Genomic DNA, 25,329 nt, shown 5'->3' on the forward strand with positions numbered 1-25,329 from the left:
CAGGTCCCACAAGATTATAGGGAATGGACTTACTTCAGGATAGACAGCCTTTTTACGTATTAGGTTGGTGAGTTTTCTTTTTAAAGCTTTCACTGACATGAATCCTTTTGAAAGCAAATCCAGTCTACAAACTAGTATAAATGTAGCATCTGATTGTACCATTGCCAAAAGGTGGAAAGTTCTTGATTATGTCTTCCCCTTGGGAAATGCAAATAAATCAAAATCAAACCTGCATCTCTGAAGACCTCCCAATGTCTAGATAGACATCTTTACTAACAAAAAGTCCCTGCATGCTACCAGCTTTAAGAAAATCCGTCTGCTCTGTAAGTTTCAAACACTTCATTGGATTCTGAAAATAATCTTTAAATATAAGATTACCTATTAATCTCGTTGTTGCATTTCAAGCTGTACATAAATACAGAACTTCAGTGTGAAATTAAAAGTACAGTACAATAAACAGTTTCATTAACTGTTCATCATGCAACTTACTGTTTCGAAACAATTCTAAACAGTGCATTGCATTTTGTAAATTCATAATGGCAATTATTAGCATCGGTTGGTTCTTTAAAATATATGGTTGAAAATTATAAACTTTATCTTCCATATTCTAATAAATGCCTTCCTAGAAAACCAACTCATTTCATCAGAGAAAAAATTGAGCAGATCTGAATAAATCATTAACAGCATTTATAAAATAGAAAGAAAATATGGTCATGCAGACCAGACATTTATTTAAACATTTGTCAGAATTTTGCTCAGAATCTTATTTCATGAATCCACAAAGGTCTTTCAGTGTCACAGCTTAAGCTGTGCGCAGTGCCACTGTTTGCATATATTCCTGTTCACAATGTTTTCTTCCAACACATATCTCACTTATGTTCTGGAACAAACTTCCTAGAGAGAAATGTGCAGCTACATGAACTATCATCTCAGGTGGGCAGAACATGCTCTTCTGCTACTCTTTGTCTATTTGGTTAAGACCATAGAATTAATAGTTCAGATAAAGCAATCAAATAATCAAAATCATTTGAGCCTGAAATGGAATATACTGAACAAACCAGTATTTGCTCCAGGTTTTGTGTTTGGTTTTTTTTTTTTTTCTTTTTCAGGATGCTTAGCCCGATGTTCTCTCACTGTTGAGTAATAAAGTTATGAGATTGGTCCAAAGGATCAAGGGAGAGAAAAGAAAGTAAAAAAAAAAATCAAAATAGACTACCTAAGCATGGAGAGGACAAAAACATGCAGGTAGAGAGAAAAGGCCAACGCTCTAACCGCTGCAGTTAGTTTCCTTTGCCAACAAGGTTTTGTTCTGGTTTTAGTGAAACATTGCTTAAAGTACTGAAGCACTTTCCAATGACTGCTAGCCATTACTAAGCTTCAGACCTCTGATAATGTGTCAAATCTTGCTATTGGACACAGTAAAAGTTTTATCTTGTGTGTGTATACATATATATAGAGAGAGAGAATACAAAAAGCTTGGAAACATTCTCTCAAAATACAAAATAACTTTCCATTCTTCCTGCATAAAAGTTGAATGAGGAGATTTATCTATTTTTTATTATAGCAGAAAAAAAGATTAGGGGACACCAGAGTTCTTATTTTGAGTTAACCAGTAAAAATACCTATATAAAAAGCTGAACTTCAGAATTATCATCATTTCAAAGCCTTAAGAAAAAAAATCTGTTACAAATTCAACAATCCACTGAATAAATCAAAATGGAAACAAAGCAGCTTGCATGCACATCCAGTATGCCGCCAGTCTCCAAGCACTGTTCGGTGAGTAGTGTCTGCAACACACACAGGAGATCATCAGTTTAGCACCTATTGCACCGAAACGGCACAGCAGGCTCCCCTTTCGTATCTGTATGACAGGAAATACAATTCTACATGAAAATGGACATAGAGTTCATTAATCTATGTTCTGTAAATGCCATCTTTAAAAAAGTAAGGAGTTACTTCTTTTGGGGTATTGTTTTTCTTTTAAACTTTAATTCATTGTTTACAATAAGAGCTGACAGATTAGTCTGGTGTTTTGCAGTGGATAAATTACATAAATACACTGGTTGGTATACATTACACTTCTGCACTAGGTTAAAACAGGGCTTTCCAAGTTAAAAAACAAAACACAAACATGTTGAACCAAACATTTGAGTCTCTGCTCCTGGAATCACTTTTGTCTGTATATTCTCTGAACTGTTAAGATGGCACAAGAGTAACAGTAGAAACTCTTAAAGCTTTTGGTGGAGCCTGGTCCATTTGCAGCACAGCCAGAATATTGCAAAAGATTTAACTGGACTGACTCATCATTTGGATAATGATCTCATCTGCACTGAAGCTGTGAAAATACCAAGTGACTTGAGATGACATAATTGCTGTTGCAAAATCTAGATTCTTCTGTAGCTCTCCTAGAAAGAGGGCTTTGTTGGAAGACAGAGATGAGACTCTTAAAGCAGATGCTCCTGGGAATGTGCCCAGAGGCTGGTTGGTACATGTGCACAGGGAGGTCAGAGCTGTCGGCAGTGCTGCAGCAGCCTCTTGGCAGCAGGCTGTCCTCTCCCAGCTGCAATTTGTGCCCTGTGTCCTTACTGGTTTTGCCCTTGTAGCACTGAGATCCACCTCAATTGCTCCCCTTCATATTTGGAAAAACTTACCACATACCAGGCTTTGGTAGTACACATGTCACCAGTGGCTTCATTGCTAGTAGCATCTGCACTGCTAGCGATGCCTACTTTGGTATTGACTCTTTTTGCAGCAGTATTTTAAGATGCTGCCTGAGAAGCTCTGGATAGAACACTAGAAAACACAGCTTATCTTTTAGGCCTATGTTGTCTGGACTGGAAGAGACCTACACAGATTGCTGCAGATGAACAGCAGTTGTGCTTCTCTGTGTACAAGGTGTGTGTCACTGACTACAAGAACACTCATATTTGCTTACGGCACATTTTTTTCGCAAGAAAGGAAAGAACTACTTCTTCACTACAATCAAAATCTGCTATCCTATTCAGGAAGCGAATATAAAAGGCAAAAGATACTAGATGGACAAGTCATCGTTGTTTTTCTCAGTATGGTGCTGTTAAACAGCTATTTTTGAATGGTTTCAAAACCAAGCTTAGGTTAATTGCTGCCTTCTAAGCAATTTTCATATTTGCTTATCATGATCATAAGGGCATGACTCTGCAGTGTGATGTAAGACTACTATGAGTCCTACCAGTTGTACTGAACTCTTGAACGCTCCCTCAAAATACACAGTTAAAAAGAACATCATCAGTATTCACTTCAGGGGGGTTAACAGAAGATTATCAGAAAAACTCTAAAGCATTTTGAAGAGTTTGAGAAGAGTCTGTTTACCTAGGACACATCCAAATTCTTGTCTCCCAACTGCAGTTTGAAATAAGAGACTGCATTAACTGTGCAACAGTGTAGCTGCACAGCAACATTGCACTCAGTTGCCATATGCTGGATCCAAATACTGCTTGGAGCATGTGCACAGTCCTGATTCACTTTTTGTTATTCCACAGACGCTGCCTTGTATGCGTGAGGGCTTAAAAGCAGTTGAAACCGCAATGAAGTATGCTGCAAGAAGAACAAGAATGCATATACGCATATTTCCTCCCAAATGTGGAAAAACTTTTGTGTACCAGGTTTTGGTTTATGAGCTGTTACAGTAAGATTGTATAAAAAGGTACTTGACAAGTTGGTTTGTAGGAAAAAAAAAACACAACCAAACATGACAGAGTAGGTTAGGTTGGGCGTGTGTGTCTGAAATGTAAAACTAACATGCTGGTCATGGTTATACCTAGTAAAACAATCCTCTCCCTTGTTTTTAAACTCATATTTATGTTTAAGGATTTTTTTTTTACAGGAAGCTATAAAAAGAAACAATAAGCAGAAAGTACTTAAACCACAAGCAAATGCAAGGAAGAGATAAGGTGAAATACTAAAAATAAATCTGGAGCAGCTGCGAGTTGCTGAGGAAGGAAAGTAACATCCATGTCTATGCAAATATGGTTAAAAAGAAAATAATGAAATAGGAATCAGCTGGTGAAAGGAAGAACATGGTGGAACAAAGCACACTATGGGAATGCAAACACAGACTGTTACAATAACCTGTGCAGGAAAGTTGCATACCTAAGAGAAGGTCAATGCACTCCTACTATACTGAAAAAAAATGAGAGTGTGCTAAAATATGAAGAGGAACAATAGAAAATACAAAATAGAAAATAGAAATTCAGTTGTACCTGTGTGGAGACTGATGCAGTCATTCATGCTCCAAGACCTGGACTGCTGAAGGCCTACTCAGAAAGCCTGTGCTGTTCTCCAAGGAAACCCAGCAGGGCAGCTCAGCAGCACCACTGCTTCTTGACAAGACTGGAGAAAAATAAGCTCTGCCTGACCTGGGGCAGGCTTGACACAAGAAGGTGTCCTTGCTCCAGGTACCTCTGTGCTGCAGATGCTTTACACTACTCACCAATACAAAAAATGACATAACCAGAGTCTTATAATACAAATGTTAAATGATGACCTAGGAAAAATGATACAGAATTTTATAAGAAACCGTAGAAGAATGGCAGAGAATTGAAAAGTGTGCAAAAGAATGGTCACTGGTAACTTAACCTTTGAAAACTCTTGGGGAATTTGTAAAAAGAAGTTTAATACAGAAGACTGGAATTTATCAAACATAGCAGTAACCTTTCAACATTGGAGAATGTAGTACTAGAGGGGTGGGGGTGGTGGGGAAATCAACCCAACCTCAACTAAGACCAAGAAACAGGATACCTATGAGCACTTGTAAGCAATTCCCTTAAACCCATGAAGAACATGAGACTGTGGAAATAAATCTAACCTTTCCATGGTGTGTTCCTTTAGAATGACAGGCTAAAATCCAAAACTTAAAACTACTATTTCTTTGGGAGGGAAAAGATCAAGAAAGGTCTTGGGACAAGCAGGCAGTTATCCCTCCATGCAATTTAAACTATATTTTCTTTCCTGAAAATACTAGGAAGACATGTATAGAAGAATGCTAGTGAAGACAACTTGAGTTAGGCTAAAACTGGGTACCTCCCTTTATCAGACCCTAAAAACCTAGTTTCCTAAGGGTAGGGTACCATTGAAACTTTTCTAACTGAGGGAGCATTCAAGAATTCAATACAGCTGCTAGGATTCACAGAAGTTAAAAGGAGGACAAGGGAAAACGTGGGTCCCCTCTGGAATGAAATGGGTGACCTGGTTACCCAGGTTACCCAGGATATGGAGAAGGCTGAGGTACTCAATGACTTCTTTGCCTCAGTCTTCACTGGCAAATGCTTGAGCCACACTGCCCAGGTCACAGAAGGCAAAGGCAGGGACTGGGAGAATGCAGAACCGCCCACTGTAGGAGAAGATCAGGTTCAAGAATATCTAAGGAACCTGAAGGTGCACAAGTCTGTGGGGCCTGATGAGACGCGTCCGCGGGTCTTGAGGGAACTGGCAGATGAAGTGGCCAGGCCACTCGCCATCATATTTGAGAAGTCCTGGCAGTCCGGCGAAGTTCCCGCCGACTGGAAGAGGGGAAACATAACCCCCATTTTTAAGAAGGGAAAAAAGGAAGACCCAGGGAACTACAGGCCGGTCAGTCTCACCTCCATGCCTGGCAAGATCATGGAGCAGACCCTCCTGCTCAGGCACATGGAAGACAAGGAGGTGACTGGTGACAGCCAACACGGCTTCACTAAGGGCAAATCGTGCCTGACAAACTCGGTGGCCTTCTATGACGGGGTTACAGCATCTGTGGATAAGGGAAGGGCAGCTGATGTCACCTACCTGGACTTGTGCAAGGCATTTGACACTGTCCCACATGACATCCTTGTCTTTCAATTGGAGAGACATGGATTCGATCGATGGACCACTCGGTGGATAAGGAATTGGCTGGATGGTCGCACTCAAAGACTTGTGGTCAACAGCTCAATGTCCAAGCGGAGAACAGTGACGAGTGGTGTTCCTCAGGGGTCGGTACTGGGACTGGCACTGCTTAACATTTTTGTCGGCGACATGGACAGTGGGATCGAGTGCACCCTCAGCAAGTTTGCCAACGACACCAAGCTGTGTGGTGTGGTTGACACGCTGGAGGGAAGGGATGCCATCCAGAGGGACCTTGACAGGCTGGAGAGGTGGGCCTGCGTAAACCACAGAAAGTTCCACAAGGCCAAGTGCAAGGTCCTGCACGTGGGTTGGCACAATCCCAAGCATGACTATAGGCTGGGCGAGGAATGGATTGAAAGCAGCCCTGAGGAGAAGGACTTGGGGGTATTGATTGATGAGAAGCTCAACATGAGCCGGCAGTGTGCGCTTGCAGCCCAGAAAGCCAACTGTGTCCTGGGCTGCATCAAAAGAGGTGTGACCAGCAGGTCGAGGGAGGTGATCCTGCCCCTCTACTCTGCTCTTGTGAGACCCCACCTGGAGTACTGCGTCCAGCTCTGGGGGCCCCAGTACAGGAGAGACATGGAGCTGTTGGAGGGAGTCCAGAGGAGGGCCACAAAGCTGATCAGAGGGCTGGAGCACCTCTCCTGTGAGGACAGGCTGAGAGAGTTGGGATTGTTCAGCCTGGAGAAAAGAAGGCTCCGGGGAGATCTAGTTGCGGCTTACCAGTACCTGAAGGAGCCTACAGGAAAGCTGGAGAGGGACTGTTTATCAGGGAGTGCAGTGACAGGACAAGGGGTAATGGGTTTAAGCTGAAGGAGGGTCGATTTAGATTAGATGTTAGAAAGAAATTCTTTACTGTGAGGGTGGTGAGGCACTGGAACAGGTTGCCCAGAGAGGTTGTGGATGCCCCATCCCTGGAAGTGTTCCAGGCCAGGTTGGACGAGTCTTTGGGCAACCTGGTCTTGTGGAGGGTGTCCCTGCGCATGGCAGGGGGGTTGGAACTAGATCCCTTAAGGTCCCTTCCAACCCAAACCATTCTATGATTCTATAAGTTTTACATCACACTGTAGAGTCATGCCCTTATGATTATGACGAGCAAATGTGAATACTGCTTAGAAGACAATAATTATCTCTGTTTGGTTTTGAAACTGTTCAAAAATAACTGTTTAGCAGCACCATCCTGAGAAAAACAAAATTATTTGTTCATTTTTCTCTTTTGCTTTCTGAGATAGCAAAGGAAAAAAGTATTCGTTTAGGTTTTTTGGTACTGTACTTAAGTGGTAGTTAATCACTCAGAAACAAGCAATGCCTCTGTAAGACAAATGAGGCATGGAAACAATTAACACAGAAAAACCTCTGTGTGCCTTTTTTGCCTCCCTGTCTTGGTAGACATAAGGTATATTTGCATCAATAGTGAAAAACAGGGGATACCACAACACTTTTGTTACTGCACCTTTCTTAAAAGCACCTATGCTGATTTAAAAAATATACTATAAACTCAATTAAGTAAGGTAGAATATAAAGAACATATCTTTTTTAAAAAAAAGATTTGTTTTTAACTTTATAAAATTAAGCATTCGCATAGAGCAGATTTTTAAGTCTGACAGTACTACTACATGTACATCTAAATTAATTCAAAGTCATGCTCCACCACAGTATCTCAGGGAGGCAAGTGTTATTCCAATACTGATAAACTGTTATGCATGCTGTCAAACAGATGCACTGTAAAAACCAGACAGAGAAAAAACAGAGAACACATCCCACCCACTTCCCCTCCCTCCCCCCCCCCCCCCCCCCCCCCCCCCCCAGCCATGAAAGGAAGAAACCAAAGCCAATTTGATTCCAACAACAAAATCTAGGCAATGCTCACTGGGTAGGAGTGATGGGGTGTTTTGTTTTCTTTTATTTTGAAAAGATTTGCTAGATATATTCTGCAGTAACTTGTCATGCACAATATTATTTAGTTCCTACTTAAAATTGTTGCTTAAAGCACAAAACAAATACAGACTATGACACTGATCTTTCAGCTAGTAAAATGCTTTCATGTACCCACCAGAATATTAGACACAAATCCCTTTGGTTAGTGACATTGTTTGAATTCGGTTCCCAGAAGAAACTAATATACAATATCAAGGCTGTAGATATATCAGACTTCTCAACTACAGCAAAACTTTTTGAAACGATAAATATGTTTGCATAGATTTTTTATTTTCCCTAAGCAGGAAGATTTCCTAGGATATGAAATATGAATACTTAGAAATGCTCTGTATCATTCAAAAATTCCAACTTCATCACCAACGGTTTATGAACTCATTGTTTCCATAAGGCTTGCCCTGCTATTTGATCACAGGAATACAAGCTTCTTTTGAGTATTAACATGCATCTACAATTGCAATCTTGGAAACAGAATAACAAACCGACTCAGTTACTATGTGTTCACTTAGGTCGGCTGGTATTCAGGAAGTGAGACTGAATACTAATCATCTGAGAAAGCCCTTGAAACGATGAGTGACCGTTTAAAAGTTCAGAAGAATAAACATATATCATGAAATCACTGGGAAACAGCCTCTAAAAGAAAACAGGTAATGGACATATTTAGTTGAGGGTGAATGTTTCATTGCATGTCTGTCACATCCTGACTTTAGTGTTTTGAACACAAGATTGAGCAGCAGCCCTCTCCAAAAAACAGGGATGCTTTGTTTTCCTCTTCCCAACTAAAACCTATGCTTACCTTATATTCATATTGCCCATATATGCTATATGCTAGAAGACTACCTATGTAAAAAACTTCTTGTGCTATGTTGCAATATTGTGAGCTTTCCAAGACTGCATTTCAAAGCAACAAACACACTTGGAAAGAGAATGAAAAAAATATAGTAAGCAAAACTGCTTAAATCAAAGGTAACCTTTATGACCTCTCACTGTAAGGCAGACATGATCTTAAGTAGAGGAATTCAAAAGGCATCTCATTGAAATAAAAGTCAGTAATTTGACCTGCCTATATCAATTACATATCATAAATACAATGAACTTGAAGCCTTGGTACATATCAAGGAGTATGAATTAACTGACACCAATGAGAAAAGTGCAATAATAGAATACTGATACATTTTGGAACAGTTTTGCTGCTTTTACAGCCAGAAACAGTCCATGAGAAGGAGATAATCTTCTGCTGTATCTCAAGAATGTATGTATTTGCTCAGATGTCCAGAAAATTGCAGACAGACAGATCTGGAATGTTTCTGGTGAAAGGGGAAAAAAAACGGTAGGAGGGTGGAAGGGGAGAAAGGACCAAAACAAGCCCTGTTTCAAAACTGTCCCATTCTCTGGTTCTCAGTGAGAAGGGGATGATGAATGAAGTTTTGTTTTTATTTTTTTAAAAGTAATTCAAGCATCCGGGAATCTGGACATACTGGTAACACAGAACACTCGGTTATTTCTTGAAAGTACAACATAAAATAGCATGAAATTAAAAAAAAAAAAAAAAAAAAAGGACAACATTCAATGAGGGCAAGTAGCAAGAAAGAGAAATCAAGTCTATAAATACAGAGTGAAGGACAGCTAGCAGTACTACAGATAAGGATCCAACTGTAAAATGGGTCGCAACTGAGTCAAAAGTATGACAAGATGCAAAAGCAAAACTGAAACCTTCTAATTCAAGGATGTGTCAGTACTCTTACCAGGACACAGAAGGCAGTGATTCCACACACTTCCAATACATTCAGCTTTTTGCTTTACACTTTACCAAAGTCTACAAGAGATGTACTCAAGAGAGACCAGAGGACAGCAACAAGAATGGCTAGGGATCTTAAGAATGTAACATATGAGGGAAGATCCAAGAAGCCTTAATTCATATGAAAGAACAGACTTATAGTATGGTATTAACTGAGCTAAGTAATATAACTAGGATCTTAGAAAAATGGTTCACAGACAGTGCATAAACCCTTAATAGATGGATGTTTCATCCAACAAACAATTTGTCTTTAAATATAAAACACAAGCGTATTAGGGTACTTGTAAAAATAACTGCACTGCTGAACAGACCCATAAGAAAACAAAACAGAAAAGAAAAAAATCCTGTGTGGGGTTAACATTCAAACATCTGTATACAGACTTTGTCTACCTTTCTCCCAGTTTCAAGTTTCAGTAACAGCTACGAAAGCACTTGTGGCTGGGGTAAGCTCACATGGCTGGACAGAAGTGCAGTAAGAATTTCAGGGTGATCTGAAAAGAGCTTTCTTTTACAGTGCAATCAGTCAAACTCAAGATTCATGCCCTTCACAAGGCCAGTCTATAAACTACAGGACAATAAATCAACCAAATCAAAACAGGATGTGCAGGGCAGTCGCTGTGTTTCTAGAACACCTCTTCTGGCATGTGGATGCAAGACGCCCAAGGGGTTTTGCAGTAACTTCCAACCTAGGTGATGCACATGCTTAAAATGGACCAGAACTAATTATAAAACTGAATCCCATAACACAATCTGCAGTTTAGCTTCCTGGTGGCAGCGTGCTGTGGGAACCCACAAGAAAAGCTTTGTACGCCATCACAACCCAAGGATATTCTTCCTGAAGTTTTAGTTATGCTCGCACAGAGCTTCTATACATTTCACTTGGTAATAGCTAAAGCTGCAGAAAGTAACTATGTAAGTGTTAGAAAAAAGTCCAGTTGACACTGGAGAATTTCAAGTTGGGTAAGGGCTTCCCCTTTCAGGAAAAGGGAATGGAAGTTGTTGCAGTTCAGCCTAAAACTCCAGCACAGGTTCCCTTTATGCACCAAAATATAAGTTCTGCCTTAGTACAGAGACTGTTCAACACTTTCCACTCTTAAAACACATTTTCATTACTTGCAACTTTGCCAAAATAGCAGTTTGGGCTGAAACTTTCCACACCAGATGCCTGCCTGAGGCTGAATTTTCTTGCACAAGTTTCAGTCAAATGGTTCTGATGTTTTACAAAATGAAGCTACATTTTTCAGCATTAAAGGCTTCTGGTGACCTTTTTTTCAAGAAGGAAAGACATTCCTGGCAGATTTCAAATGCCTGCTAGCTTGATAGAGAACTAAGATTTGTCATAAGGGATAAAATCTTCTATTCCATCAGCTGATACATGATGTTGAGAGGTGCACATCTGATTTGGCAGTTGTAAGCCTTTCCTAAGTTTGTCTAGCAACTCAAATCTTCAGACTGCACACCTTTCCCTCAAGCTGGAGTCCTGACCAGAACAGTAGAGCCACCATCCCCAAGTGATAACATGTGATTTCAATCAGCTGAGCACCATGACAGGACAGAGCTGGAATCAGAGCTGAAGACAGGGCGTACTTTTCTCTCTCCTGCCAGCAACTAGGGTATGCAGAGGGCCAGGCTGGGGGGGCTGCTTTGGAAGGAAACAGTGAAAAAGCTTTAAAAAATAAATCCAGAAAAACAACCCACCAAATAAACACACACAAATAATAACAACCACTACACCACAGCTGAAGACTGGGTGGGCTGAAGGAATGAAGTGAGCTGGAAGAGTCTGGACCAGGGAGACTGGACTCACTGATGAACAAACAGATAGGGTCTGCCCAGGGGGGCACCCCAACCGGCTTACACAGGGAGAGGAACTGGGTGTTAACAGGTGAAAAGCATCTAGAAGTGTACAAAATTTATTTTGCACAAGCAACCTCAAATGTGGCATTTTCTTACCTTTTAAAACTCTGCATGGCAGCATTCTTAAAGCTCCCTTGTTCTGCAGCTGAAATGCTACTTTAAAATGTCCACACAAACTATTGTGAAGCGTGAACTTAAATGCTATAGCTGAGCCAGCCTAGCACAGACTCCTTGGAGGCTAAACCTGACCTTTTCTTCCCATTCCCAGACACATTTTCCTTCCACTTCCCTCAACCATTCTGGTGGCTACTGGAACCCTCCATGGGGTGACTAAATCCACTAACCCAGCAAAAAGCTAACCCAGGAAAGTACGGGAGGAAAGAAAACCCAGAAAGCAGCCACACAGGCATCTTCGCAGTGAGCAAGCTGAACTGGCTCCCAGTGAAGATGAGAAGCACCCCAGCTGGCAATAGGAAGGTGGCAGGACCACACAACAGGGAGTGGATGGGGAGGAGAGCAAGACATCCCCCTTCTTTTCAGATAATGGCCTTCAGCATCACAAGTTGAAGGATATTTATTACTAAAATTACAGCATGACATTAAATCTTTAGAAGTGGGAAAGTTGTTGGTTTACCTAAAGCTAAGCCATAATCTCTGCTTATGACAAGCAGTGTTTCACAACAATTGCTTAAATCTTCCCACCAATTAGCGCCCCTAGAAACAGAAGCTTCTTCCAGAAAACATGAGAAAACTATTGATATTTCTTTATTCACAGTCACAAATCTGGAGCCACATGCTGAAATTGTTTCATTTCAGTGTCCCAGTGACTCATAGGCTAGTGTGCAGTATATTGCCCACAAAGAACTCAGCTTTATTGTTTATCTCGTATCTATGTTTAAAAACAATATAGTTGTATTTAGTCTGTTATTTTTCTGTAGTTCCGTCACACTGGTCCAATTGTACCCAGTGGGCACCTCACCCACTTCAAGTTTAAAACTAGAAAAATATTCTATTTTCATTAAAAAGTTCTTCCTCCTTTACCCATGTTTGAACTGAGACACTACACTCCAGACAAAGTTTTGAAGTTTTCTCTCCACCAATTTTTTTCCTAAACAACAGCCTTCTGGCCACACCCCAACCCCAAACCCTGACAATTCTTGCAAAAATATACATCTCAAAAAAAGAGGTCAGTGATCCAGTTCCAAGTTGTCATGCTTGTGTTTGAAAGTAACAGCAGTGAGGTGGTCAGGTAAGTAGCGCCTCTGCCTCTGGACAAAACAGCCCAGCCTTTGTTTGGTTCTGAGACTAAGGAGGAAGGCTGCTGTGACCAGAACCAGTGACACTGGTGCTGGTACACCAGAAGTCTCATGTTCTCACCAGCCCCAAGACACCCATTGGAGAACCCTGGTGCTGGGCAAAACTCCCCAAAGTTTCAAAGAGGCCTGGGGAGGGCAGATTCCCCCAGGCCATGGACTCAGTGCAAGGATGCTAACTATAAATTGCACTGACCATCCTGGAGCATGCAGAAAGACATGCACAACTTAGCTTCCCAAATAGTTCCCTGCATTCAGTCCTTACTTCACAGACATACAATCCCCCTGGACAGCTGGGACTGCATCACAGATCTGCAGCATGAAGTGTCCTGGAGCAGGGAAGGAATTGCCAACACCACTCTCCAGCTACAGACTAGCACCATTCATCACACCAGTTGACGCACTGGACTTGTGCATTGGGGGAAAAAGAAAAAGCAACAAAACTCCCACCACACACCGAGCAGTCTGCAGCAAGAATGAAAGATTCTTGCATCACATTCTTCCTGTGCTGCATTCAGGGCCTTTTTGGCCCAAACTCCCTTCCTGATCTCATCTACCATGACTATCCTCCAAGTCCTGTCTCAAAGCTCATTTTCTCAAGGGAGTTCACAGTTAGAAATTGCAGCTACACGTGCACATTTAAAAAAAACAACTAAATATGCACAGATGGTCTAAGCATTTCTCAAAGAATGAGCTTCCAGTTGGTTTAGTCATCCAGTTCCAGCAATCTACTTTGTTTCAGCCTGTTGCTCTTATCTTCAAGACATTAATTTTATTGCAGGATGCTTTCAGGAGGCAGAGGACTTTTGAAATCAGAACAACAGACACTAAATCCTGACACAGGATTAATGAGAAGAGGCCTCTGCTGGAGGTTTCTCTGGGCTTTTCGAAGGTACAATGTACTTGTTGAGAACATTCATCTCTTTCTAGACTGTCAAGTGCTGAGTGCTTTTATTATTACATACATAATTGAAAATACCTTTACTCTCACTCATGTGAGTTGGGTATACCAATCCTAAACGTAAAATATCTCCTCTCAGAGTTTTAAAGAATCAATGCGAACACCTATGTCTGAAAGTTCCAACCATGATAAATATGTAATTAAAACAATTAATTAATCTTGTAAGTGTATATCATATAGAAAAACAAAGTACATCCATAAATGCACACAATAAAGAAAGCAACAAGACAGCTTCCAGAAAATAGTAAGAGCACTAGTAAATTTGTATTTGAAAAAAAATTAATCATCTTTTCCCTTTTCCCTTCAATAAGAGCTGAAACTAACTGAAATAATTTGGTTTTCAGATAACAGACAGGAAAGAATTTCTCTCAGAGAGATGAAAGGATTTAGGTAACACTGTATATACAATTAGAATTCCCAAATGTTTGCATCACTGGCAGTTCCTGAGGGTGCTGGAGGAAAGATTAAGGTTGATTAAACTGCAGATTGTGCAAGTTTATTTATGGACTCAGCTGTGAAACAGAATAAAAATCTATTTGAAACAAAGTTATTACCCGCTAATCTGTTGGTAAAATATCTGGAGTCAGTTTCCCAATTATTTTCAACCTAAAAAAGCATTGTTTTACTGTGAGCTGGGAAATAAATGAAGTCTAGTGAAACTGTTAGACAGGGAAGTAAAGGGACAAGCAAAATTATTTCAGTCCAAGAGTCTGAAGTAGAGAATTCACTGCCTATTTGGTAAAAATACACAGTTCAGATGTGTTTGTCACATGGTTCGAATTCACGTAATGACCTCTTCAACTCAACTGCCATTTATTTTCAGCACTAATTACTCATTAGCATATGCATTTTGTCATGACAAGATTTTGCTAACATGAAAATATTTCCTGGATAGTTTGGAAGCCCTACTGTATTTCTAAGCCAGAAGCCCAAAAGGTTGATTCAAAAATTGAAATCCTAAGAAATTGCACATTGTTGCGGGGGGGTTGGGGGTGTATTTCAACAAAGAAATTAGAGATCAGAGAGGGAAGGTCATGGAAATTCAGCAGAACATTCCTTATAGTCCAATTTTTCCCCAAGACCATCAGACAACTAGCTGTATTCTTATCCTGCATGGTAAATCTGAATGTACTAGTTACTGGCAAAAGTAACTAGTTATTAGGTTTCAACCCTAATCTAACAGTACTGAATATAGACTTGAAAGATGTGTAAGAGTTTACTCTCAATTCCAGCAGAGGCAGGGTTTAATCTGTTCAACTCACTTCCCAGAATACTTTATAGGGAGGAGCACACTCAGCCATTTTTTTAGATTTCAAAGCTGTAAGAGAAAAAATCTGATGCAGACTTTGGTTTGACTCCCTTATTGCACCATGCCGTTGAGACGAAAAAGTCACTTCTGTTCCTAGAAGAGTTCAGACAGTCCAAAAGCAAGCATTTCTTCTCAGGAAGTTGGATTTAGATGCATTATAAAAGATTGTCAAGTTAACTCAAAAGGTAGCTAAAAGAAAGGCTGCAGCTTTTGCTGCTATCTTGGCATGTGAGAACAACAAAAGCCCCAAAACAATTCAAATTACAAGTCAGAGCATGAAATATTCCAGCCTTTGATACTTTTTTTGTATTGTCTCAGTTTCTCTAGACTTTTAAAATGTCATAAATTGTCTCTGTGCCAGAGAAGTTGCCTTTCCAACTCTCAAGTGCTTTTTTATGTGAAATACACTGCTGAGTTAGCCTTCACCCCTCAGGTCTAATCATAAATTATACTGCCAGGCAGATTTCGTAAAAGCTTTTAGCACTGATATAGCCACAGAGAAATGAAAAAAATAATGCCAAAATGGAAAAAAAATGCAATTATTGGTTGAATGATCTCTTAATTAAGCCACATGTTAAGAAGTCCTCTGAAAATAATCCTGTTTCAGTCACCCAGGTAAAAGACAGAAGTCAGCCTTTCAGGGCCTTTCACAATGTAATGCAGGCTGAGGAATCAAATTTGCAAAAAATCCTTGAAAGCAATAAAGGAGCTTGTGTAAGGTAGAGCTAATTGGCAAGAAGTGATCTTTGTGTATAGTATATGACAACACAGGAAGTGCTATGGGTTGGGTTAAGATGCCATTTGTTGCCAAAAGTCCCAGATTAATAGCTTAGCATGCTCAAAGAGAGTAAGATCCTATGCAAAAGGGAATCCTATGTGAAAGTGAACATTTACACAGTATATTTGGGATATTTTCTCAGCTATTCATCTCAATCTCCTTAACAGAGGCCTCTGGCTGTAACAGGAGGGGAAGTACAACACCTTTTCTTGCTTTCTTTTTTGTAATGCCAACATCATTCACATAACAGCCTATAAGAATATGCTTCTTTTTTAATTCTCCTTACTTACATAATAAGTATACAAGTATGCCTGGGTTTTGTGTCTATAGCAATGAATCTCTGTTTTGCAGAATTAAAGATTATAGTGGGCTACTTAAAAAAAACAACCCACAAAAAACCCTTTTGAGAGAACTCTTCTTGCTATGCAGAGTCCTTGCAAGTTGAATTTCAATGCTTCCAACATCCACATTCTGAAAAACACCATTCACAAAGCTGAAAACAACCCATTATTCTTCGACTGCAGCCATCAGCTAGTGCTCATAAATACATTTTAAACAAATTTGAAAAGAACATTCAAAATGTACCCAATTCAGTCAAGAGTTACTGCACCGCTTGCACACTTTCATTGGAACATATAGAGAATGCATCCTCTCTATTGTTATATCCTGCAGAGTTAAAAGAAAGTGACATATGAAAAATATGTACAGTAGTTTGAATATAATTTCTTCTCTAGTGTAGTAAGTTGTATTCATCTATTAGACACATTATTTTTAATATGGAGTAAAGATAATCTTTTAATGGCCTTTGTAGCTCAGCATTAATTCATTTCTTTATTGGCAGCTGTCCTTAAAAAAAAAAAAAAAGAAAAAAGATTGAGCTCCTTAAGTGTGGGTTGAATCGATTTTTCTGTTCTGTCCCGTCACTCACACTCTCCCACAAAGTGCAATCTACAGGCTCTTAATTTATGAATGTGGTTGGCATTATCCTAAGAGCAAGGAAAAACTCACTCTATCTTTTAGGACTATCTTTTGGCAAATCAAAGATAATTTACACAAAAAGCTGATGCCTGAAGTCAGATTTCTCTTTTAAGTAGGAAGGATGCAAGGTTAATTTAAATTTTACTTATGCCTTTCTGTGAATTATTGAAAGTTCTGAGAATAGGAAGAACTTTGATATGTTCACCAAAACTTTAAATTGCCTTCTTCAATAGCTAGTATGAGAACATTTTAACAGATAAATAAAGCAGAAAAATGCAGATCCAGTTCACAGGTACTTAGAAAACAGACTATACAAGTCATCATACACTTCCATAGGGGTGTATTTGACCTTGGTGTACCATTATAATCATAATATGGATCACTGAACCACAATGGTAGCAAGACAAGACAAGCAGTTAATGTTTTGTCAGTGGATGCTCTTAACACTTTGTCTCACAGATAATCTATCTGCCTATCAACACATCACTAAAACAAATCCTTAGGAAGGAACAAACTTCCACTGCAAGATCTCCTCTCTCAAAAAGATCCTGCATTACCTTTTAGAAAACCAGTGATAAACTTCCTCAATCTATAAGCGAAGGTGTCAGTTCTTTGTAACCACGTACCTTTTTCTCCAAACAAAAGCTCCGCTGCTGCTGGCTGACCTGATCTTTTCCAAAACGCACTATGAGTGCTCTCAGGCTGCAGCAACTGCAGAAGCTCACCCTGTCACTCAGCCTGCCTGTCCTGTTCGTTGTTCTTCCCCTTCACAGTTGAGATCCATAATATTTAGCTATGGATAAAAGAATCAAATATCTCCACTTTGGCTGGTATTGGAAGAACAAAGGAAACTGATGACAAACTAATGAGGAAAATAAGACAAATTAAGAAAATGTGCTACGCTTTACCTGAAGATGGAAGAAAGCATGGTGAAAACAGAAACCATGCAAATGGATTAGATAATGAAATACAAAGATACTAATAGCCTGGAAAAGATCATGTAGATAGCTCATGTGTATGTAGCTATAACCACCTGACCTCACAAAACAATTTTTTTTTTTTTTTTTTTTTTTTTTTAAAGATAATGATTGTGACTCTAAGTTTGGAAACTACAATCCCATGGAATAACGCTCTGCATAATCATTTTTCTTCTGCACAAATATTTACATTGTATTAGTGGAAGAGTAACCCATACTCTTCCCTCCCTGGATTAAAGCATCACCATCAAGTTACACAAGAAGTCATGGCTAACTGGAAGCAGCTGCTAAGCCGCTTGTATCTCTGTTGCTTTGTAATACCCACTAATAACTCAGAAGGATCATATCTTACATCTGCTTCTCTTCTCTTCTACATCAAAGTCTTAACAGATAGCTTGTAAGTGAAGTTATCATAGAAGCTAGTTCTCAAATAGAGGCACAGAAAGCTGTCCTGTGGTTGCTGCAGATGTTCCCCTCTGTACATTTACTAATAGCTGCCTGCCGAGTTTTAACATTCTTGGAGCCAGGATTTCCAGATGTCTCCTCCAAAATTAATACAAACAACTGGGAAGTTTACAGAAGTGAGATGATCTAAAAATTTCTCTTTCCTCACAATTTTTTTTCCCTGCAACCTCTGATATCCACAAAGGAATTGTACACACCACCACAGATTTCCTGCCCTAGCACAAACATGCACAACAACAGCATATACCCAAGAAAAGTGTCACAGAAGACCCCATATCATAGATCACCACTTTCACATACCAGAGACAGCCATTGATCACCAGCAGCGGTCAAGCCACTGGGTTGCACTGCCTCCTCCTAGTGCCAAGCATTCTGCTCATATGCTGTCAGCATGCCAAAACAGGGAGCTAAGGCTTAGTCTGACATGAACGCCATCACCTCAGAGGAAACATTATCCATAAGGTCTGACAGCACGAACTGAGATACTGAACTCAACACACTAAAATTTAATGAAAATTCACCCCAATGTAGACTTGATCAACATTTTTATGGCCATCCTATACTGCCCTCAAGCAAAGGCATCTACTCTATTTTCCAAAGAAGTACTTTGAACACAATAGAGAAGCTAAGATATGTGATTCACGCATCCAAACTTTCAAATCATGTTCTATTATAAAACGAAACCCTGCCAAGTCCCTTTATCAAATTCATCAAATATTTTCCTGTTTCTATTGAAGAATGAATGCAGCCACCCTGTTCTTATTAAAAAAAAACCAAATCAAACAAAACAGATTGTACCGAGGAACCCAGTTTCAGTGACTATTGTATTTTATTCAAGAACTCAAACTGCTTCCAGCCAGCAACCCACAAAAACGGCCTCTGAGTATGCATACAGGCACTTATTTTTCGGTGACAATTTTATGAAGATGTACATGCACAAAACAGGTCCCATGCAGGCAGTATTTACAGCCTTCCTTGCCTCCTGCCAGAAATTTTTCCTCTTCTTTAAACAAACTACTGCTTTTCCTAATGGAATGAACATTTCTAAAGCCCTGGAAATCTAGCTGCAATTAGGCAGTATAAATCAAACCACAGTAATGAAGCACACAGATGACCCAGTTTTCTAACCAACATAGCAGTAAGGTTTTTTCTGAAGTATTTCTAGCAATGTGTAGTATTAGCATACAATATATTTTGTCTGATCACACAACTATTCTCCCTTCCTGCAAAAAAAAAAAAAAAATCAAATTCTGCTTTGTAAAAGAAAAAACCCCAAACCAAACAAAAATATATAAGGTAAAACAAAAAACCCCCTATGCCATAGTCTATATGGGAAACAGAAATCATTCAAACTTTCCTCCAAGAACCAGCATCACAAGAGTTAAGAATAATCACTTCAAACACAGACAAGGCTTCCAAGATCTTGACCTAATATCACTGAACAAGGGCACAACTCAAGGCTTTCAGCTGAAACGGGGACAAGCTACTTCCCTGTTGGCTGTTTCAGAGCAAACAAATCTGACTCCTGTTCACACCAGCAATTCCTTTCTTGTCAAAGTCTGTAGCACACACCTATGTAAAATACTGATTTTATAAAGTTTCAGATTTTAAGAAAGTTCATGGAAAATTCTTCATCTGCTTGATATCAGGCAGCGTCAGCTGGTAAATGGCAAGTAGAAACAATTGCAAACTATTCTGGAGAATACTTCTTGCAAATTAGAAAGAGATTCAATGAAAGCACATTTCAAAACAGTCTTGGCCCAGTATCCATTTCGAAACAAGCATCATGTACTTGCTATTGACCAACATTCAAACCGTTGCTATAGAAGCTTATCCATCAGCTTCCCACCTGCTTAGCATCTATTTTTCTTCCCCTTTTGAGCTACAACTCATCTTTAAAATGTGAGGGGATAGCAGTAAGACTTAAAACACAAGACAACAGACTCTGCCAAGAACTACTGTTTTCTTATTAATCTCAGGATGAGAAAAGAACAACAAACACGCTTTCAGGAAGAATCTCTTTCAACTTACAGATCAAGCTTCACTGTCCCCTCTCCAGTTCTACACCACCAAAGAATAAAAGTCGCTGCTCTCACTAAAGTCACAATAGTGCCCTCCTCTTAGAGAAAGAATTACATATTGTCCCTTAGACCTAAAATTAATGTTTGAGTACCAATTATTTTTTGTAACATGTAAATGTCAGCTTGTAACAGAACAACAAAGGACGGCATGAAGCAACTCTGCATTTCAAAAGTGGCAGCTATGGGTAAACAAAATACTGTGCTAGAATACTGCACTGGCAGAAGCTTCATAATTTATGGTTTCTGCAACACTGTGAACTCCAGAGGATGTTGCTACTATGGCTGAAAAGAAGCAGAAGTTAAGCAACACTGAATGCTTTTCTCTGAATATCACCACAGGAAGGCTTTCCAGTCAGCAAAGGCAAGGCTGAAATCTGCCCTTGATTCAGTAGTATTCAATACACTGCACACAACTTCCGAACCATCTGTGTGATTTAAAGTCCCAAGTGTTTCTTTTTTTCCCTCTGCAAAACCATAGTTCCCCTTAGTCTTTTATACTTTAGAAAGGACAAGTCACTTAATGAAGTTTGCTCTGTACCAAAAGCTGGGCTCGCCCTTGGAACAAAGGGCCACAATTCAATTTACCTTTTAAAATGAAGAAGCTCGCAATTCTGTCCAGCTATAGCTTACAGTAGTACTAGATAACACTAATGCCAACATTTGAGAATTAAAGACTATGATAATGAGCTGCGACAATGCCTCATATTTTGTTAAAATAATAAAGGCATTATGTTAATCAGCATAGCTGCCATCAACCCTTATTATGCAACGGTAAGCCATCACACGCAAGTCAGCAAAATGCTTTAGCAACTGGAAAACTCAGTCTAGACCTTTATCAAAAGATGATCAGAATAATAAGATTGCAAAGACTTGTGCATCCGTTTAATTAAAATAATATGTTCTTTACTACAGTAGGTACTTCATCCCACTTCAGCAAACATCAAATCAACTCCATTCCATCACTGTTTAAATAACTTTTCCATGGCAAACCCCATCTATTCTGTTATCATAAATTTAGATCAAATGAAAAACGTTTTACTCAGACTTTGTTCTAGACTACGCCATAGAAACATCAAACTGTTGCGGCTTGTAGAGATTTGACTAGCTCTTTTTCTTCTTCCTCAAATCACAGAATTTAAACAAATGAAGTTGTAAGCTGTAAACTACCCCAAACTATTTGCAAATTGCAAAGCAGGAGAATTGGAGATGTTCACAATTCACCAGATTTTTTGTCTAAATACACTTATGTGTCAAAGAAGAACACTGCTTTTGTTCCAAAAATAATTAGGGAAATGACAAAAGGTCCAATGTTTTATCTACTGTTTTCTATCCCTGCTCTCTTCTTCTCCAATACATCTAAAACACCTGAGGCTAATATTTGTTACATTTTTCTCTGGGCCTCTTTCAACCCTGTGATTTATAGACTCTAGAGGTAAAAAAATGCCTCAAATATAACAAGGTGAAAGAAATAAAATTACTTAATAGCATTCTACTAACAACCTTTTTGCAGGCTTTTTAAACCTTTTAGGACAAGGTGTGTTTCAACACATACTCCATTGTTAAAGGTGTAGTCACTGATCACTGAAGCCAACCGGAGTTTTTCACCTACCTTCAGTGGACTCTGGACAGAGGTGTGCCAGCGTTACTACAGATATGGAGATACCCTTCCTTCGTTCAGACTTAATTGCATGCACACAAATGTCATAGGAATAGCTCTTGAAAAAGCCACAGCTGTTTCTCACTTCAAGCATTAAATCCAGGTGGATCATGTAACGACTCTTACAGTTGTGCTGATTATTCCAAGTTTGAACACAGCCAACATTTTAAAAATGCCTAAAACCCCTCAGTGGATTAGGCCACCCTGGTTGGAAAATCTGACAAAAGACATAACTTTATATAATTCTCACTGATTTAGGCATGCTGCAAATTGCTGGACCATTACAACAGACACTGCATCGTTGCACTCTTTTGCTAGTTAGGAAACAGGGCTAACACACACACAGACAGAGCTAAGAATATGGAACTGATCTACAGATTAAACTCAAGTGTAAAATGGACTCATTTTCTCTTCATCCAAGAGTCTACTATTCCAACTCTCGTTACTCGTGGACAAGAATAGAAATAATCATATGAACATCAAAAGCCCAGTTTTATGGACCTATTTTGGAAAGTGATCCTTTTATTAAATACATGATACTTTACAATACACTAGCTTCCAATGAAGCAAACTGTAAAGATCCATGTCGCATTATTCAATATCTTATGTTAAACCAATATGAAGTCAAACTTACATTGTCCCTTAGTGAAGGATGGGTATAATTACTTAAATCAATACTTATAATTTCATCCACTGGCACAGAAAACAAAGTTCCATCATCACAATACCACTGCACAGTTCCCAGTGGTATTAATTTCCTTTTTATTAGCATGGATAACACCACAAAAATATGCTGCTAGGTGAATCTACAAGCATGATCCTGTAAAGAAATGTGCAACTATAGCCAATATCAATCGAAACTAAGAGAGCTCAGATGATTTCCAGCTCTTGTGATTTTATCATGAGTCATATCTGGTATTTTCCTTGAGTCACACATTTAGGAACCTCAGCAGTAGTGCCCATAATTACATTTTTCAATTTCATTACTGTGGTGAGGGTGAAAAGAATCTGCCTTTTTATATATATGCATCCAGATATGAAGCACGCATGTGACACCCTTGGTCACATGCCAAACTACTGGGCATCAGATTTTGTTGCACAAAACCCAAGAGATTGTTAGAAAAATGCTTCTTCATCTGTTAATGATAATTTCTTAGTGACAGTGCACTAAGACCCACATACCTGAATTCCAACATATCTTCTTTGTTGTTTTCACTAATGACAGAACTTCCATTTTTTTCTTTCAGATAAAACCAAGTATTTATTTATCAGACAGCTTACAATAGCAATAGTATGACACTCCACCCACAGATAAGCTGAAACAAGTCAAAAAACTGCAAGAACATAGATGAAGCTAATTTTTCTGCCCTTTTTTTTTTTCCTTTATCAACCAAATAAATTTAATGAGTAGTATCAGTAAGAAAACAACATTGGCTGGGTCTCTACTTTAAAAAATGTTATTCTGTTGTATGATTTCAAGACCATTCAAATGCTATTTGAGATGCAAGTGGTAAGGTAAGAATCAACGTTATGTAAATCAGAAAGGGAGAGGGAAAACATACAAGTGCTTGCAATACAAGCATACCTACACATTTTACAATTCACCTCCTCTGAATATCCTCAAAACTGTTACGAAGTTTTTAAAAAGCAACTACTGCAAACAAATTGCCTTTCAATTTTCACATAAACCTCTCTAAATCTTAACCATTGCGTGCAGCATATACCGCTACTCCAGCAATGACCATAACACTTTAATTCAGTAGAGGAATAAGAAAAGAAAAAACAACTTCTCCTGTCCTCATTTCCAACGTTGAAAGTACTCAAGTTGTACCCAGCAGGAAGCAATTCTGGTTCAGCAATGGATGAAGTAGATGAACTAACAGATCTCTGTCACATCAGATTTTAGTGGTGTTCCACATTTTAACTAACTTGTCATTTAATAAAGAAAACCAGAAAGACCCCAACGTAAACAGTCTCCACAAGGTAGATTCCAGCAAGCATGAATTTAAGGGTTCCATAGAGCTGACTGCAGTAAGGGAAACACAAAACCAAGGATGAGCTTCTTAAGTATGCTGTTATTTGGTAAAACAAGCAAGATTGTGCTCTGGCTGCTATTCTTATAAATATCCCCATCTGGCCTCAGCAAACAGGGGAGAAAAGTGACGCAATTTTCATGGCACCCACATCCTCAATGCTAGATACTCATCACGTAGGTGTCAGCAAGCTCTTACATAAGTCATCTCAAATTACTGCTTCCCACCAAGACCTGAAACTGGCTCCCTTTGACATCTGTTAATCTAATTGGTTCCTATAAGCCTGTAATAATTAAACCTGTTGTTGCAAGGAGCAACAGGGAAAGGGGTTTTTACATATTCACAGATGGGCTGTTAGCAGATCAAATGGACTGTATCTGACTCAATGCCTCTCACCAAAATCCAGTTATTAAGCTGTGAGAACAAACCCTAAATGAAGCTGATGTCCTCAGCAACCAGGCTGAGCTTAAAGCGCTTCAGCTGCTCTGTTACAACAGTGATACAAGGAGCAGGCAAAGGCTTCAGAATTCCTCTAGTCAGTAAATTTGACAATTCTGGAGGAAGGTATGACTACAATCATAGCAAATAGTGAGTGAATCACTCAAAATGAAAATAGAATTTTTGTATAATACATTATGAAGTTGGCAATTTTTAGTTGGCTTGTATTAAAAAGGAAAAAAAAAACCCGAAATCAAATTTCCTGTTTAGATTCAAAATATTTTTACAAAAAGGGAAGTACTGCAACAGCTGAGCAAACTTAGCTCTTTACTTATGCAAAATACTTCAGTGGATTTAAATTAGAAGTAACTTTTTTTTTTCCCCAAAAGAAAAAGTGAAAATGGAACAAAGCGATACCCAGCTCAGTATCATTCCTGGTCCCATTTCCACAGAGACATATGGATGTCTCTCTCTGTACTTGCAGGAGATTTTCACCTGCAGAAGGAATTCTCATACGTCTTATACTCTGCATAAAGGTTTGCAGAGCAGGAGCTGTAGTATCTTCTGTATCATCAACACCTAGCATAAAGAGAGGAACTAATGCGTCATCATACGTTTTGTAGACCTCTAAGCCCTAACATCTCTCAGCCTGAGAAAGCAAGCGAGCCCTGCAGTTTTCTTCCAGTGCACCAGATCAATGTCTCATAGAGCTAATTTCTAATCCTTTCTACAGTCTAGTTTTAAAATGACTTAATGAAACACTTTTCAAAGTATTTTTGCTCTGTCCTCGCTTCTATGCTTTCTACCCCAGTATTATGCTACCTAAGCAGCTGGGCACAATGCTATGCTGA

General features: G+C 39.2%; 1 protein-coding gene across 6 annotated transcripts in view; it reads right to left on the reverse strand.

Annotated features, from left to right (window-relative positions):
• The window catches only part of LHFPL2 (LHFPL tetraspan subfamily member 2), a 131,799-nt gene that overhangs the window by 29,599 nt on the left and 76,871 nt on the right, over positions 1–25,329 (reverse strand). Inside the window, exon 1 of one of the 6 annotated variants that reach the window (XM_075740561.1) lies at positions 13,067–13,086. The exons of the other annotated variants lie outside the window; for them this stretch is intronic. The gene's annotated coding sequence lies outside the window, so the exon portion shown is untranslated. Of the gene's footprint in view, positions 1–13,066; positions 13,087–25,329 lie in introns of those variants that run through there. 6 annotated transcript variants of the gene reach the window in all.

The sequence above is a fragment of the Balearica regulorum genome, chromosome Z (genome assembly GCF_011004875.1).
Source record: "Balearica regulorum gibbericeps isolate bBalReg1 chromosome Z, bBalReg1.pri, whole genome shotgun sequence".
NCBI lineage: Eukaryota > Metazoa > Chordata > Aves > Gruiformes > Gruidae > Balearica > Balearica regulorum.